The sequence below is a fragment of the Phalacrocorax carbo genome, chromosome 13, assembly GCF_963921805.1.
Source record: "Phalacrocorax carbo chromosome 13, bPhaCar2.1, whole genome shotgun sequence".
Taxonomy (NCBI): domain Eukaryota; kingdom Metazoa; phylum Chordata; class Aves; order Suliformes; family Phalacrocoracidae; genus Phalacrocorax; species Phalacrocorax carbo.
The window spans coordinates 5,443,703-5,458,919 of record NC_087525.1 but is presented as its reverse complement, the minus strand read 5'-3'; the positions used below and the strand labels follow the sequence as shown (position 1 = coordinate 5,458,919).

The 15,217-nt window shown below is 51.8% G+C and overlaps 1 long non-coding RNA gene across 1 annotated transcript; it reads left to right on the top strand.

The window, feature by feature from the left end:
* Positions 1-6,960: 6,960 nt before the first annotated feature.
* Positions 6,961-10,691, top strand: LOC135315631 (uncharacterized). The gene is made up of 3 exons (XR_010375118.1): positions 6,961-8,379; positions 8,521-8,673; positions 10,339-10,691. It is a non-coding gene; the product is annotated as an uncharacterized LOC135315631 (long non-coding RNA).
* The last annotated feature ends 4,526 nt before the right edge of the window (positions 10,692-15,217 follow it).

Below are 15,217 nucleotides of genomic sequence, written 5' to 3'. Positions count from 1 at the left end.
GACATCTGGCTTTGCAAGCAGAGAGAGATCCGAAAAAAATAGTCCCTATAAAAAGTTTCAGCCCTCTCACATTCCTGGCATAGTTTTTCTGCTACGCATGTGGCATAGGCTAAAAAATGCAGGTTTTTCTTGGCATTCGTTTGCGATGAGATGACCTGCCTGGCTCCTAAGTGGCTTCCTATTAGCCAAGGTAACATGTTCGGGTTTTACACGGGGAGTGCCAGCACCGGGCTTGCAGCAACAGTGGGTGTGTGCAAGCCTGTACTCATACAGATGTAAAGACATATATTAAAGTGGGGGTGTTGCGGACCTGCCCCGTGTTGTTCGGAGGTGCATGGGGCTGGCAGCACAGTTTGTATACAAACATCAGCGCAGGAAAACCTGTGATGTTTATGGTATAGGCTCCATCCATCCATCCATCCATCCATCCATCCATCCATCCATCCATCCATCCATCCATCCTTCTGCTTTTTCTGGTTGTAGCAGGCATCCCACAGTCGGTAACTCCGCAATCCGGCGGCGGGCGGGCACGGTAGCTCCGGTGCACCCCTGCTGCAGCCGATGGAGCTGGGGTGAAGGGCAGAATCTTGCAAACTCTGCTTAAATGAGTTAAAATCAGGCTTGTTTAGGCTGTCGGGTTAATCATGTCAAAAAGAGTGTGTAAGTCTGGCTGGCCCCACACCACAGGAGTTTTGTGCGGTTTCAAAACATTTTTAAGGTCCTTGCTTGTTATTTCAATTGAAACAGGGAATTACGCCTCAGACTTCCGTGCGCAGAGGAGATGTTGGTGAAAATACATCCCCAACGTGTAAATAACTTTGAGATGAGGGCAGAGAGAGGCCAGTGGCGAGTGGGACACCCACGCTAGCAGGGCATCACTGCCTTTGTAGGATGCTTTTGCGGTTGTCCCGGGCAGGATGGCAGGAGGAGAGGAGGGACCCTTCCCGACACAGCTGCGGTGTGGGGTGCAGCCTGGGCTGAAGCTCCCCGCCTGCCCTGTGCACACACGCGGAGCGCCGGATGGAGATCGCCTTCCCGCTTCATCAATAAGTAACACTGGCACAGGGAGAAACAAAGTGCCTTCTCCCACCTGCAAACTGCTGAGAGAGGTGACAGGAAGGCAGAGGGTTGTGTTTCCTCTGCCCTTCGCTAGCTGCGGGGTCTCATTCCCTTTGTCACCCACTCCTCCCCTAGGGATAACAGAGACTGCTCTCCTTGCCCCGTGTTGCACACGCGTGTGCCGTGAGGGAGGACGCAGGGGAGCGGTCCCCAGGATGACATCAGGAGCCAGGAAAGGGGGGACACGTTGCTATAGCAACGAGGATGCTTTGGGTTTTCAGGGAATAAAAGCATCTGATGCTCATTTTCCACCCTCGGTCCAAGCAGATGATGTGGCTGTGATCAGGTTGGATTCTGGTTTAAAAAAGCCTTCCCTGGTCTTTGGTCTGATGGAGCTGGGGCAGCGCCTGCCTAGAAATTTGCCTGTGGATTAGAGATTGCCAAATTCTGTACCCAGGTCCCTTCAAGTGCTGTTCTGGTGCCCTCTGGCACCCGGACATTGTGACAGGGCACCTGGAAATGGCCTGGAAGCTACGGTGCAAGGGAAACCCAGTTCTCCTCCGCTTTGCTGCTTCCCCCGGAGGCACTTCAAGATTTTATTTCCCAAAAGGTCATGATGTGGCTCGGAAACAAGAGAAAGCGGAAGGACGCCTGTTGTCTGAGTTTATGAGATGGAGAAGGTGCCCTGGCTTTGTTTCAAGGCTGAATCTGCAGGGACTCGTTTCAGATTTGTTTCTCGCTCCCCAGAAGTTTGGAAACCTGTTGGCAGCCTTCCTTCTGCTTTTCATGGCCAGGTGCCTGTGCTGTGGCGAGCTGTTTTCAGCACGATCCTCATAGAGGTGATGGTGCACGGCAGGGGGGCGACCTGCCAGCTGCAAAATGGGAGTCGCAAACACCCTGATTTCCTTTTGCACAAGGGCTTTTTGCAAACACAGCCTGGGAAACACCATTCTCCAGTGGCCAAAGGGACTTGGGTGCAGTGGTTTTGGGGGAGAAGACTGGACAGGCACCTGCAAATGGCAGGATTCCTGCCCTGGGGACAGCGGGGCAGCTGCTGATGGGACCTGCTCCCAGCAAGAGCTGTGCTGAGGAGCTCCTATGTCTGCATGAGCTGGCCTAGGGAACCAAGACCCATGTCAGGAGAAGGTCTCTGCCTCCTCTAGTCATGTAGTTCCTCTAGTGAATGGGGTGGGGAACCTAAAGCTATGCAAATGCTCACACTGAACTAACACGTGCAGCACAGGTCCCAGCACAGAGCCTGAACTGGCCAGCCAAAATCTGCCTCTGAAGAGGGAGAAGGTTTTGGGGGAGGAGGAGTGGGTGACAAAGGGAATGCGATCCTGCAGCTACTGAAGGGCAGAGGAAACACAACTCTCTGCCTTTCCCATTGTTTCTCTCGGGAAATTGCAAGAGGAAATGGCCATAAGCTGAGTCAGGGGAGGTTTAGGTTGGATATTAGGAACAATGTCTTTACTGCAAGAGCGGTCAGACACTGGCACAGGCTGCCCAGAGAGGTGGGGGGGTCACCGTCCCTGGGGGGGGTTCAAAAATGTGTAGACATGGCAGTTGGGGACATGGTTTAGGAGGCCTGGGGGTGTTGGGTTGGCGGCTGGACTTGATGATCTTAGAGGTCTTTTCCAACCATAACAATTCTATGATTCTGTGATTCAGTGCCGGGCTGTGGCCGTATCGCCTCCGGGGCTGGGAGCGATGTGCGTGTGGGTGCACGCACAGCCACGCCAGAGCACTAAGGCTACCTGCGCTCCAAGGGATAAGCAGGCAATGTCCCGCTCGAGCTGAAGAAGAGCCCAGTTTTCCAGCTGAGCAGACCGTGCCTACCCATAACCTATACCTGACCTTCCCAAGAAAAGCCCTCTCAGGTGCTCCAGTGACTTGCCGGCTGGAGGCTGACATGAGAAAGGCATCAATGTGAAAAACATGTTTTTCTTCCAAGGGTTGGATGCCATTTTCCATCTCAGAGCTACCTGTCCTTGGACGTTGCCTCTTGGATGATGACCTTCCCACACAGATCTCTCAAAGGTGTGAGATCTTTCAATAACTAAACACAAACCCACCTACCAGGAAACCTCTCCATGGTAATTATAAATGGGGTGTTTCACCCTCTCTGGCGCTGACAGGTGCCATGGCAAAGGCTAAAAAATGGCCAAACTTTGAAACGGAAGTGCTTCAACACCGCCTTTCAGGTAAGCAGGATGCCGCTGCCCCCTGCCCGCTGCCCCCTGCCCGCTGACCCCTGCCCACTGCCCCCCCGCCCGCTGTCCCCTGCCCCCTTCCCCCTGCCCTCTTCCCGCTTCCCACCGCCCCTGCTCGCTGCCCCCCGCCCGCTGCCCCCTGCCTCCTGCTTGCTGCCCGCTGCCCCCCGCCCCCTTCCCGCTGACCCCTTCCCCCTGCCCCCTGCCCTCTGCCCGCTACCCACTGCCCCTGCCCGCTGCCCCCCGCCCGCTGCCCCCTGCCCGCTGCCCCCCGCCCCCTTCCCGCTGACCCCTTCCCCCTGCCCCCTGCCCTCTGCCCGCTACCCACTGCCCCTGCCCGCTGCCCCCCGCCCGCTGCCCCCTTCTTTGCTGCCCGCTGCCCCCCGCCCCCTTCCCGCTGCCCCCCGCCCCCCGCGGGCTCCTGGCGCCACCTGGCGGCCGCCGCCGCCCCCTCGCCCGTCCCTCCGTGCTGGTGCCCAGTTCGCCCCCGCAGCCCTTACCCCGGGCCGGGGGGCGGGGGGGGGGGGCGGTTCGGGCCGGAGCGGTGGCCCCGACCCCACGACGTACAGCCCTGGCACGTCAGCTTTTGGGGGGAAGGTGGTGCCTGCGTTGCCCGCAAAGAGGAAAAAGCAAATAGTCGCCGAAGTAGAAGAGGGCGGCAAGCCCCGAGAGCAGCCCTGACCGCACCCAGGGGCGGCCAACGGCATGGGAAGGGCGGTCCGTGAGCCCGGAGCGTTTGCCGGAGGCTGGGCCTGACAACATCTGGGCCTGGGCCCGTTAAAGAAACTCCTGCCTTGCTGCAGGGGCGGCAGGCCGAGGGCTCTGCAAGGGGAATGGCAGGGCCCTGCTCACCGTCCGGCAGGGCGCTGCTTCCCTGTGGGTGGCAATTTGGGCCATCCCCTGCTCAGCAAATGGCCTGAGGGAGCAGCCACGGCTGCCCACGGCAAACTGATACCTGGCCAGTTTCGTAGAATCATTAAGGTTGGAAAAGACCTCTAAGATCATTGAATCCAACCATCAGCTCAACACCCCCAGGCCTCCTAAACCGTGTCCTCCAGTGCCATGTCTACACATTTTTTGAACCCCCCCAGGGCTGGTGACTCCCCCACCTCTCTGGGCAGCCTGTGCCAGGGCCCGACCCCTCCTTCAGTAAAGGCATGTTTCCTAATATCCAGCCTAAACCTCCCCTGACTCAGCTTGGGGCCGGTTCCTCTCGTCCTGTCACTGGTGACTTGGGAGCAGAGACCAGCCCCCCCCTCACTCCCGCCCCTCTCAGGCAGCTGCAGAGAGCGAGAAGGGCTCCCCTCAGCCCCCTCTTCTCCAGGCTAAACCCCCCCAGCCCCCCCAGCCGCCCCCCAGCACACTTGTGCTCCAGACCCTGCCCCAGCCCCGCTGCCCTTCTCTGGACACGCTCCAGCCCCTCCAGGCCCTTCTTGTCCCGAGGGGCCCAAACCTGAGCCCAGCATTCGAGGTGGGGCCTCCCCAGGGCTGAGCACAGGGGCCCCATCCCTGCCCGGCTCCTGCTGGCCACCCCAGTGCTGACACAAGCCCGGGGGCTGGTGGCCTCCTTGGCCACCCGGGCACTGCTGGCTCATGCCCAGCCGGCTGTCAGCCAGCACCCCCAGGGCCTTCTCCGCCAGGCACTTCCCAGCCCCTCTGCCCCAGGCCTGGGGCGCTGCCTGGGGTTGGGGTGACCCAAGGGCAGGACCCAGCACTGGGCCTTGTTAAACCTCACACAACTGGCCTCGGCCCATCGATCCAGCCTGTCCAGGTCCCTCTGCAGAGCCTTGTAAAGACAGCCTTTCGATCCAGTATCTGTGGTGACTGCTGCTTTCTTGTGTTTGCTTTTCTAGCTGTCCTCTACAGGCACACTGGCTCGTGCAGCCCCAGCAAATCCCATCATTTGAACCCCCAGGTGAGATTTGCAGCTGAATTTTCCCTGCCCATCCCCCCAGCAGGTATGCTTAAAACAAGCGGACGTAATTAGGGTGGGAGCTTGGTGGGAAACTCAGTGTTCACAGCTGACATGCTTTTAACTGACCTCTGCACATCCTTCCCTCGCTGCCTCCTGCAGCCCCCACACGCAAGATATGCACGATCGTAAACGACCCTGCTCTGCGTTTTCTCTTCCTTTTTCAATTCTGCTTCTCTAAAACTGCTGAGGGTGAAATAAAGAAGTTAGTTTATTTTTAATCATCGCAAACACTTTCCAAACCTGCAACGCAAAGATTCACTTTGACATGATGACAGCGGCCAAGCCAGGGCAAGTCTGGCGAGAAGAGAGGCTGGCAAACCTTAAAATAGCGACGGCAGTAGAAAATGCCTCTCACATCCCCGTCCCGGTGACAGCCAGCAAGGCCAGTCTGCTGCTTTCCTGGGTGAGCAGGAAGCCTTGTGCTTTCTGGTTTGGTTTTCTAAGTCTCTGGCACAGAGGAAAAAGGGTGCGTGAGAAGAGAGGGGGGATCACATGCAGACCGCAAGCGTGTTTGTACTGGTGCCATTAGCTTTGGAGCTTCGCTGCAGCAAAAGAAATGCCATCAGGCACCTGGCAGCATCTTCCTAAGGTCAGCAGCACCCTCCGCTGGGTAAAACCTGTGTCTCCCTGCTCTCTCCAACCACAGAAAACTCCCTGCCTGAGCACTCCGCTCTCCCAAAACGCCATTCAAGTCAGGGAACTCTATTTAAGATCAACCAGATAAAGCTCCTTTTGCCTGACGTTGATGGCTGGGAGGTTGACTCAGACCGATAGCTGGCTTTTTTTTCTGACCAGCCTGTGTATGAAGAGAAACCCCCTGTGAAAAGGAGCTGATCATGCTAAACGGCACCAGTTACCCTCTCTGAGCCTTCACAGGAGAAGAAATGACTTGTTTCAAGCATGCCAACAAGCAAAAACATGACTTGCCCCATCCTCTCCCCTCTGAAATAAGGAAGTGAGAATCGCTTTTTATTGAGAAGTATTCAGGACCGAGAAAACTCCCGGGGTGACTCAGGTTTTTGGGTGCTCAGCAGCCAGTATACGTGCTGAGCTATTCAGCCGTGTTCCCCACTGGGTTTTGCTCGGGAAGTTTCCACAGCAGAGCGGGTGTTTGTAATGGATTTGCAAGGTTGCACCAAGCTTTCTCCGTGCTTCTCTGAAGCCTGTACAGCTCTGAAGCTGTAAAACTAGAAGGTTTAGCTTTGGTACGTGGCAGGTTAGCTGCTGACTCCTCTAAAAACTCCCACTGCTGGTGTAATCCTGGGGCACCTGCACACACCAAAGCGCATGCCAGGGGTGCTCTCTGCTGTGGGGTGTCCTCATGACAACATCACAAGATGGTCTTAAGAGTATGAAAATCATTTCTGCCCACAGTGAGTTATTAATATCTCAGCCAAACCCTTGGTGTCAAGATGTTTGTGAGATGGTGTGGTTTTATCAAAATGTTGATGCAACCTTTAAGAAACTTTAGGCTGGAAAACGGTCCTCAAGCTGAGTGCTCGCATCGATGAGGCTTATTTCCTTACCCTAATGTGTTATCTGTATCTCATCTTTTCTGCTGCCCTGCAATTTCATGATGTGCTTAAATCCACCTAAGGCAGGGAAGAGAAGAGACCGCCCTGTGCTCTTTCTGTCCCTGGCACACGTTCCCCCCTCCCTTCGTGTCACTTGCAGCAATGTGAGCCTGAAACTTATCTTCTATTGCTTTTCCTTTGCAGGGTGAGTTTCTAGTTGGATCAGGAGCTGAACACATCTACTCAGGGTCAGTTTGTCCCTGGACAGGGAAGTGGCAGGAGTGCAATCCCAGGGTGCAAGAGACAGTCGGGCAGCCCCTTCCAGCATCAGTTCAGGCAGATGCTTTCATCCAAACATCACTGTGGACACACAGAATCCTGATTTAGCCCTGTCTGGACAGACATACATTCATCCTATTCTGAAACACCTTTCAGGTTTGAGATTCCCCAGCCGTGGCTGAAGGATCAGAGCTTGCTCTTGTGCCTGACTGCTACTAGTTTGTTTGACTGCCAGTTTTTTTGGTGGGGGGGATGTTTTAATTCTTCCCGGAGCTCCGCCACTGTTTGCAGAAGGGAGACGGTGGCTTCTGACAATCCCCTAGTAGTCATGCTGCAGCCTTGTCGGTCTGCTTATAAAAGGAAGATAACACCTCTGCCTGGAAACCTTGTCTGGCTTGGTGATAACCAGATCCTTGCTACTTAACACACATTAAAGGGTACCAGGACCTTTGAAGCCTTGCTCACAACGGGAAAGGGCCTTTCCAATGAAGAAGCTGAAACAAAAGCACCAGAGCAGAAAAGAACAGAGAACCAGTGTCTGCCCAGAAGCCAGGGGACTTCACTGGGATGTCCACAGGGTCAGCCAAGCCCTGAAGCTGGACATCTGGAAGATCCACCTCTACGAAATGGTCCTGCTGCATCCTGGCAGCCTGCAGGGATAAGACATGCTTCTCCACCTTGGCAGCCCTCGACGTGGTGGGTCTCATTTGAAGGGCGTGTTGTGGAACGAGAGATGGCATGTGACACAGGGCAGGAACCCCTGGTGCAAAACCCATAGGTCTCAGAGAGAAGGACCGGGCCCACTTCAGACATCACCCGCTTTGTGTGGACACCTGTAGGAGGAACCACCATGACATGATGGTCTTTGAGTGCAGCAAGAGAACAACTTGACCTGCCAGTAGGGAGGCTGTCATCTGACTGGCTGTTCAGAGCAAGCTAGGGAAAGATTATGGGGACACTTTTGCTAGAAATCACTGTAAATTCCACATATCTTCTGATTGCCCCAGGCAGCATCAGGAAAGCCAAATAAGAGCAAAACCTGTTTGCTTTCTAATCTTCCCTGTGAAATAGGAGCAGCTCAAACCTGGTAATCCTCATTTTTATGGAAAAACAGTTTCCAAATCTCACAGGGTTAATTAACTCTCATTTGCAGATCTGCTAGCAAGGACAGAACACAGCTCTGAACCTTGTCCAACTAAAGGAGCACTAAGAGAGATCAGCCACAGCTGAACAAAAGAATTACAACCTGAGGGGAAGCAGCTGTTGGATAAGTTTTAAAGGACAGCTGCAGCCTGGCCTAAAGAAGGGAACTGGAAATGGGGAGACTCTTCTTTATTAGGTGAGTGTCAGGTTCCTGAGATGTCCTGGGTCAGTTTCTCTGTCCTTTCACAAGTGGTGGATTTGACCCTGTGTGTTAAGCCAGGAATGACATTTGCTGTTCTTTACAGAGTGGTTTCTTGCATTTTCCTCTTTTCTATAGGCTTAGCTGTGCTTTTGTTCTGCAGCTGGCTGGATCACAGTGCCCAGGGTTGAGAGCTAACTCCTATGCCTCTCTGCCCTTCCCTGGGGAAGGATAAGAGGGGTTTTGTTTCTTCTCTGACGTTCACTGTGGCAAACAAAGCTCAGCAGAACGGTGAGTTTTGATCTAGCTATTTCCTGTCTGTAGCTGAGCTTGCGTGGGTACGTGGTACTGGCTTTTCTCAGGTGTGTGATTGAGCAATTGAGGGTTAAAATAAGCCTTTATTGAACCAGTTCATCTCTGGGAAGAGGTGAAGGGCAAGCCTCAAAGACATATGTTAGGTGATAATCATGGAAAACATTAGGTGATAATCATGGAAATTGCGATTGCTGTGGAAAACCAGGCTGCAGGCTGATAATACTTCATTAGTCACAGCAAGGCCCATGGAATCTGTAAAACCTCTCTATTGCCCTGTGTTTGCGTGTTGAGGAGATGCTCAACTGTTCCCCCAGCTGCTGTTGGGTGAGTGGTAGGAAGGACACAGAAGGGGAGGCTGTTAGTAGGGAAAGGTGCTGCTGAATTCTCCTGTGAAATCCAAAGGTGCTGAACTGTAGCTGCCTGCAGCATGAACACGTGCTGCAATCCAGCCGGCTTTTTTTCCTGGTGTGAAACATGCTTCTACGCTATGAAACTGGAAGGTGAAGAAAAAGAGGCTCAGGAAGTTTTACATGGGCTCTCTCTGTCAGACTTAGAGCAAGCAAGGGATGAATGCTGCAGTGGGCAACTTGCTCCCAACCATTTAAATCCCAGACTTAGCTGGGACAATGGGAGAGGGAGACTGAGCCTCTGACTGTGTTTTTCGCCTTTTGTACAAGAGGGCAGAGGGCAGCTATTCAGATGCTCATGACTTGGTGTGGGTTTTGTGGTGCTGGTGACCATGAGATGATGAAAGATCTTGCGGAGGAAGCCACAGTAGCTGGACTTGCCACTTCCCCCACTGCATCCTTGTGACTTTGATTAATCCAAACTCATGCCAATTTTGGCCAGCAGTTAGCTGCTGTTGCAAACTTCATTGAAATCGACTGACTGGCTTAAATGTCCCTGACCGCAAGCGTGCAGCTGAGGCGAGATCACGTGTGAAAAGGTGCTGCCTCCTGAGTTTATGACCTGGAAAAGGGACTGCAGACTTTGCAACAGCATTGCGACCAGCGAGCAGGCAAGCAGCAGTGTCATCCCTGCCTGACTTCTGGGGCGGCTTATTAAGACCTCGGACTATACGATCGCCCTGATCTATTCCCACTCCTTTTCCCACACACCAGCTAACACCCTGTTTGCTCATCCAAGTTTTTGAGGATGACTTACTTGGGCTTTTACTTCCAGCCCAAGTTCTTCTGTTTTGTGCCTTCTTCCCCAAATAATATGTTCCCTTCAGTGTCTTCCCTTTTGCCTTGGATAATGAGGGAAGAGAAAGCAAGTATTTCAACAGCTGAGGAAATTATACAAAGAAAGTCTGGGGGATGGGTGTCTTCTCAATACGTTTCCTTACAGGAGCCCTTGTAGCTTTTTGTCCCCTGCCAGCTCTTATTTTTTCTGCAAAGCCTATAATACATTGTGCTTTTTTCTTAAAGCCATAGCTCCTGGAGTCCCGTGATTATCTAATCACTTCCGTGTGAGCTAAACTGAGTCAAAGCAGATTTTCCATCTGCTGTGAAAGGGCTAGATTGAAATAGTCTGCACTGCTGACAAAGCCCTTAGAGCTTCCAAGTGTAATCCTTGAAAACCTGCAAAACAGAGTGAATAAAAGGAACTCAGCCCCCTTTTTTTTTTTTGTTTTGGCAGGCAAGTTTTGCCCATTTCTGGCTGGCAGTGGGAAAAGCAAGGCAATGGGATTTGGAGCTGCTGGTCCTGTGTTGAGTGCTGAGATGAGCCCAGAGGCAATGGACAGGTAAAGGAGAATGAGGATGGGGAACCTGTTGCCTTCTACTTTGGAGGGGATGCACAGAAAAGAGGAATATCAGACTTTGCTCTGTGATATCTGAGCAACGCTCAGTTTTGTTCCCCAAGGACAGAGCCATGTGGCAGTAACACTTGCTCTGCCCAAGGCTCTGTGAAGGCAGGATATTCTCCACTCCACACCAAAAATTACAGTGAAAGAGAGACCCTACACACCTGGGGTCCCCACCCGAGTTAATGGCAAGGCCTGGCTGTGGTGATGTTTGCTTTGGAAAATGCACGCCCTTCCTAGCAGCGTATTTTCTGGGGTGCATGCACAACTCCCTGCGAGTGCCTCCTTTGGGAAGATGAGAGAGTTCTTTGGTTGCACGACCCAACCACAGCCTATGAAGGCCCCAGCAGTTTGCCAGGGCATATGCAGTGGGGTGTCAGCCAGGGCTGGGGGTGGCAATTCCCCCCTGCCCCCTTAGGCTTTGAAGACCCAAACTAAAATAGTGCTTACTTTTGCAATGCCATCCTTTCTGAGACAGGCCAGCTCTTAAAATGGTCTGGGATGTTTTTTAAAGGATTGTGTTTTTTCTTTTGTTTTGATGTGTTTGGTTTTTTTATATAGAGTTGACACATTAAAATCACCTTCTGGAAAGTGGCTCTTCCGTGGGATAGATGAGCCTGTAAAGATGTGGCTGCTATAGGAAACAGAGCTTCAGTGAGCTTCAGTGCAACAGTACGATGTGACTGAGGGGGGAGTTATGGGCAAGAATAGGTAGGGGCACTCTTCTGTTCATTCCGAATCCTTACTGCAGAAACCCTAAAAAGCATCAAGCCTGCTGCTCTTATCGGAGAGGATCTTAGCTCCCAGGAAGCAGCCTCAGTCATCTGCTCTAAATCTTTATAGACAGGCTAGGGAAGAGAAGGGGTAGCGTGTCCTGGGGGCTGCTGGGGAGCTTTTGCTCTTTCGTAGCATGAGTGGGAACCAAACATGTCCTAAAATCCTTCTCTTTTACTTTGTCAGACTTTATTTTCTTTGGATTTCTGATATATATTTTAACTCCATTATTAATTTTCCTTTATTTTCTTTCTGGGTAACCTAGATGTATATTTCTAATGTTGGTTTTGGTGGTGTTTTTTTTTTTTTTTTGAGGGAAGTAGGTTTTACAGAAAAACATTTGACTTGATTCTCCTTTCCATTTATGAAAAGAAATCTGTTTCTCCTTCAAAGGTTGTTGCAGGGGTTTGTCTGGCTGCTTTCTTACGGCTTACAATGCCGAAAAGATGACACAATGAGAGCAGGAATGGGATTCTGCATCTTTGTGCATATGCTTTAAAGCACAGGCTTTATGAGATGATGCCACACTGTTGATTCTCATGTTGTATTTAGGAGGAATCATCTGCTTTTCTGGCAAGTCTATGCTGGTCAGAAATCCTGGTTCATGAGGGCAAAGCATTTATGGCTGCTGACTCTCTTTGTGTTGACCTACTTGGTTTGAAGTAACAGTTGCCCTGGGATATGGCCAGCCTTGGAACAGGGGACTAATCCCAGTAAGTAGTACCTAAAACGCTGAAGAAACCTTGAAACAAAATGCAGCTTGTAACCAAAATGTAAAAATTGTGACAGCTGACAAAGGAAATACTGAAATGAGAATTAGCTGCAGTGTTGGAGGCTTTATGTTATGCTTTGCTTGGAAAATCCAGTGCACTCACTGTGACCCCTTTTGATAATTAAGTTGTGGCTGAGCTGAACACGGGAAGGAGCGTGGCCTGTGATCACGCCAGTGTTAATTGAGAGCTCTGCAGTGGCGAAGCTGCCAAAAGGGGATGGCCCTCAACTGCTTTCACCCCGTGCTGCCACAAGTGTTCAGACAGTGAACTGGATCCAAGCAAAAAACTGCCCTGGGAAAGGAGCAGATAACTCCTAAAGCTGTATTGGTCACTGGGCTGGGCACAGAGTGCAGCTGTTTGTGCTGATGCAAGGGCTGAGAGGCTGGAGAAGTGTAGGGTCACTGCCGTCTCGCTCTCACGGCCCAGCTGGCTCATTGCGTGGTGCTCTTTGCACCCTGGGCTGATTCAGGCCACTAATCCAGTAAAGAACCATCTGCTTCTGCAGGTCAGGGGGTTTTCACTGTGTGAGGGTGCTGGAGCAGCCTGGTGCGGGGGCTGATGAGCACCAGTACCAGAGGGGAGGGGACGCCCTGCTGTCCCACCTGCCCTGTCCACTCCTGGTGTCGTTGAACTGCAGCTTTGCCCTTGGGTGCAGTTCCTGCAGCATCACCTTCCAGTCTGGAAAATGCTCTGATGCCTCCTGCTTTGAGAAATATGTCAGAGCGGGAGCTATTTCCCTGCAGCCTGTTAGTGGTGAGGAAGGGGGGCGTGTGGTGGGGAGTCTGTCTCTAGTCCAGCTGGGACCTGCAAGCCAAAGCATTTGTGAGTCATGGGGAGGCTGTTCCTGCTTGGGCTGGAACAAACTTCAAATGTGTCCAAGGCTCTTCCCAAGGCTGTCAGGCAGTAATTTGTGGCTGGCTTTGCTTCCTCTCCGACGGCTTGTTGCAGTCTGAGTGGAAATGCAAAACGGTCCAAGAGCCAGGCTGATGTAGAAAATGTCTCTATTACTTATTTATTTGATTTTTTTTTTTTTTTGTTACAAGAATACTTCTGCAGAGCTGTCTGTGGCAGGCTGCAAAACCAGAGCCTGCAGGGGCCTCTGGCTCATCTCCAGAGATTGCCAAACAGAGATGCCTCACGTGTGCTGCTTATGCAAGGTGGAGAATTGGGCTCGAGGAGGGCGAGGCAATGGTGAAAGGAATTTATGTGCCGTAGGCATGACAAAACCGAGTATCAGGCTTTCTGGAGCCAGCCGGACTCTGGTGCCAGCCCTGTCCAACTGGTTGGTAGGGGAGGCAGTGCTCCTGGATGCCAGCCCCTGGAAAGTGAGTCATGTGTTTTGCTGCAGGAGAGTCCCTCACTCAGCTGCAGCTTTCCAGCCTGAGGGAGAACGGGCTCTTCCTACCCACTTTTTTGGTGCAGAGCATGCACCTCCCAGAAAATGGGGCTAAAAAAATCAAGTTTAGACCAGGAAGGCTGCCTACTCTCTCAGCCACAGCAAAGTGACTCAGTTGTTGTGTGACTATGGACAAGCCATGGTCCTTCCTGAGAAGCCTTATCTGACACCTGATCTGCAAGGTTTATCATCAGGAAAAAACCCAAATCTGAGCAGAAGCTCAGCAAAAGCGGAAGGTGGTAGGCAGCTGGCAGGCTGCTGCAGTTCATGTCCTCAGTGCGAGGTCTCTTCAGTTGGTCCTCACATCTGTGAGCTGGACCTGGTCTCAACCAGCTGACCTGCTGTCTGGGGTTTCCCACTTTTGCCCATGGTCGATGGCAGATGGCCAGTGCTTGAACACTTGATGCCACTTCATGTTTTCTAATCCCATTTTTAAGTGAGAAAACTAGCAGGCAGTATGGCTAAACCAAGAAAAGCTATGTCATGGTGACAATATTTCAGGAAACTGCTGGCCAGATATTATGTGCTCTGTACTTAAGAGGGAAAAACCAAGAAGTCCCCAAATCAACTAAGGCTGGCACTGGTGGTCTTGGTGCCCAAAATAAGAACAGATTGGGGGTGTCACCCACTAGCTTGATGCTAGTCCTTCTTTCAGTTTCTAGAAGAAAAACACCCTGTCTGCTGAAATAGCTCTCCTGTTCCAGACAGTCTTACTTAACCCCCCTTTTAAACATTCTTCACAAAACTGGGCTAGTAGGGATTTTTTTGTGTTCCTAAGCTAGTAGCTGACTGCCACTAAGAAAGTTAAGGTACCTTGTCAACACTTTGTGTGCACTCCTGAGATAAGAGAGGCATGCTGAGCCCTGCCTAGGAAAGGTGGCTTCAGCACCAGAGTAAAGGTTGCTTGTTTAGTCTGGCCAAAATTGCTTTCTGCCTGGTTGATTTGGTCCACATGCGTCTGGCCCTAGTTTGGGAATTACCCAAGAGCCCTGGCTCCTGATGGTGGGGATAGCAGAGGCTTGGGAGGCTCTGAATGAAGCTGTGCTGACTGGCGGGGGCAAAAGCCCTGTGTAAGCTGTGCCTTGCAAAGAGTGTGATAAGCCTCCCACAGGGGCTTCTTAGCTTGGCTTTTAATTTTAAAAAGATCTTCATAAGAAGAAATGTGCATTACCCCATTTGGTATAGCAAAACAGAATGGATCCACTTCCTCCTAACCTTTAAACAGCAATTAAAAGTTAAATGTTATCAACAAGTCTCATCCTTGAAAAATGAACACACAGGTAGGGACCTAACATGGTAATACTGTGTATGCCCATAGATGGCGGGTAATATCTTGAGGATCCTCACAAACTGGGCTGGATAAGCCTCATGCTTTGTGAGCGCTTCAGGTGTCAAGCGATGAGTCTTTCTGAGTTACGGTAAGGCTGCAGGGGATATCTAAGCAAGGCTCTCCAGGTTCTGAGCTCTAGCTTATTGGGACCCTTCCTCCAGCAACAGAAAGCCCCAAATGTGGGTTTAAAAGAAGAGGGGAGCTGGTCTAGCAGCTTTGTGCAGTCCTGGTGAGCCTGGCTTCTGCCTGCAAGGGACCAGCTCCAGCCCTCAGCAGAGCTGGTTTGGTTTGTTGATCCTACTGAAACCTTTTTTCTTCCTAGGTTTGTTGTTCCAGTTGGCGATATCAGTGCAAGGGATGTGAAAGGAGCAAGAGGCTCCAAGCCATCAAGTCAATTCAGGTTATCTTTCTTAATTGTACTTTTAATTACTGTTCCTTTG